Source organism: Scylla paramamosain, chromosome 3 (genome assembly GCF_035594125.1).
Source record: "Scylla paramamosain isolate STU-SP2022 chromosome 3, ASM3559412v1, whole genome shotgun sequence".
Classification (NCBI taxonomy): domain Eukaryota; kingdom Metazoa; phylum Arthropoda; class Malacostraca; order Decapoda; family Portunidae; genus Scylla; species Scylla paramamosain.
Genome location: NC_087153.1, coordinates 8,206,223 through 8,208,653, shown reverse-complemented (window position 1 = coordinate 8,208,653; position 2,431 = coordinate 8,206,223).

The window sequence follows — 2,431 nt, the reverse complement described above, 5'->3', positions numbered from 1 at the left end:
TCTTACAAGTTTTAGTTGAGATTGGTTTTAAAATTAAATGTTGGAAATATATATTTTAATAGCAAGAAATTTGTTTTTGCAGAAATATCAGCTACTGTAGGCCAAATAAGTCCTGTACATTGAAAAGAGGTAGAACTACAAATTAGCTATTGGTAAATTAAACCAACACAACACAGGTGCCGAACCTCTTTGGGAGCCGAAATATTATTTTTACACTATATTAAATAAGAAAAATAAATAAATAAATAAATAAACAGTAGAATCTAAGGGAAGAGAGTAATTATCATGTATTACAAGACTGCTATTAAAAATGGAGAGGTTACAGAAACGATCAGAATCACTCTAAACAAAAGGCAGTCATGAAAACACCAACAGTGAATATACTATACTGGGAATATACTAAGTGAAAATAAACATGGTATATTTATTAGTTTACGAGAAAATATGGAATGAAAAACATCTGCAGGGAAGGGCCAAAGGGAGGGATAGACAGGTCTTTTTGCCTTAGGGATAAACTACTGCCAGGAATAGGACTGTTATTCTTCGCACTGCCTTACTCAACAAGTACGGCGCCATGATGAACTACGCTGGCCACATAACAAATTTGTAGGTGGACTCAGTGGTGAAGAAGACCATGGTGAAACGTCACCGAGTTTTCAATAGAAGGAATACACAACGGTCGGGAACACGATCTTTTCCTGGCAGCTCTTCATAACGAGGATACTCTTTTGAACTTGTGTCCTGCTACTATATAGAGTCGCTGTCTTCATGGTGAGGATATGAAGCGAGGGCAACCCCAGGAAGAGGATACGCGGCAGGGAAAGATAATCTAGTCTAAGGAGTCTAGAGAGGCTTCTCTAGACTCCTTGGTGAGGATGGTCGCAGAAACAAAACTAAAAGCGGTAAGAATATCATAGATTACCATGAAGAGGCGACAAGGTTTTCGATGTTTTAGTGTTGAAGCAGGTGTTTCGCTAATTTGTTGTTTAGTCACACACTTTGTATAACTTTACCACAGTAATATGTTGTTAATTATTGTATGCATCAAACAACACTCAATATCGCACGAGGAGGAAGTAATACGTAGTACTGGTGCCCACGGTTATAATACATAACTGCAACACTTGTTTATATTCTGATGAAGGCAATATACACATGTAGCATGGACAAAATTTAAAGTTCTAAAGGCCTGTCTTCTTCTGTTAATTGTTGATATATCTAGTTTATGTTCATGGATGTACGAGCAAAAATTAAATAAAATGAAATGAAAATAAAGAAAATAAATAAATGAAATGAAATAAAATAAAAATTAATAAAATAATAAGATAAATAAATTAACAAATAAAGTAAATAAACAGATAAACAATAAACAAGTAAAATTAGTATGCGATTCCAAGTCCCATAATTCATTTCGCTTTTATATCATACGACCACAGAAGGAAATTTCAAGAACACGTGTCTCCATGTTGATGTGCCACTTTTCACTCATAACTCTAGCTTGCTGACTTCATTTTCTTACCGCATTTCACACACACACACACACACACACACACAAAATAAATCCTGATGAAACCCATACGATTATTGCAAATACTAAAATGGATTAAAATAGGTTTCATTGTACGACTAATCTTACGTAACCTGCTGAATTACCACACCGACGAGTCATCATGTTGGCCAACTCCTATCAATTCTAAGTCATCTTGTCATCCTATTGCGTGTTGTGACAAGTGGGGCTGTGAACCACACCCAGCCGTGGATAATGCCAGAGCCAGACATACTCACCAAGGTAGAGACATACGAATAGAGGACGTGCAAAAGATAAACACACTTACACAGCTTATCTTCTGTCCATCTGATATCTCTCGTTCTCATTGTGATGTTCTGTTCTGATGATATCTCATTCTCATTTACAATTATACCTAGTGTTCTGTTCTGTTGATATCTTCCATTCTCATCTATCTAATGTCTTCTCATATTTCTCTGCCCTATCGTATTGACTTGCATGATGTGGAGGTCAACATGGTTCCATCCTTGAAACCATTCTAGCTCATTTACTATAGGCCTATTATCTTCTTTGCTAAAACGCTTTTATATGCTTCCTTGACCTCAGAAATGCAGCGGGAGGGATACCTATTTACTTATGTGCTGGGATCCCTCTTACTCATAAAGGAGGCTAAGACTGGACGACACGCTTTGTCATATAATAATAATAATAATAATAATAATAATAATAATAATAATAATAATAATAATAATAATAATAACAATAATAATAATAATGAGGAGGAGGAGGAGGAGGAGGAGGAGGAAGAGAAGGAGGGATTCCCAGGCTCTTTCTTCTTTCCTTTCCGTGGACAATGCGCAAGAACTATATTCGTACAATAGCAGCATTTCTCGGGCGGGGAGTGAGTGGTCAGCTTTTCCGCTT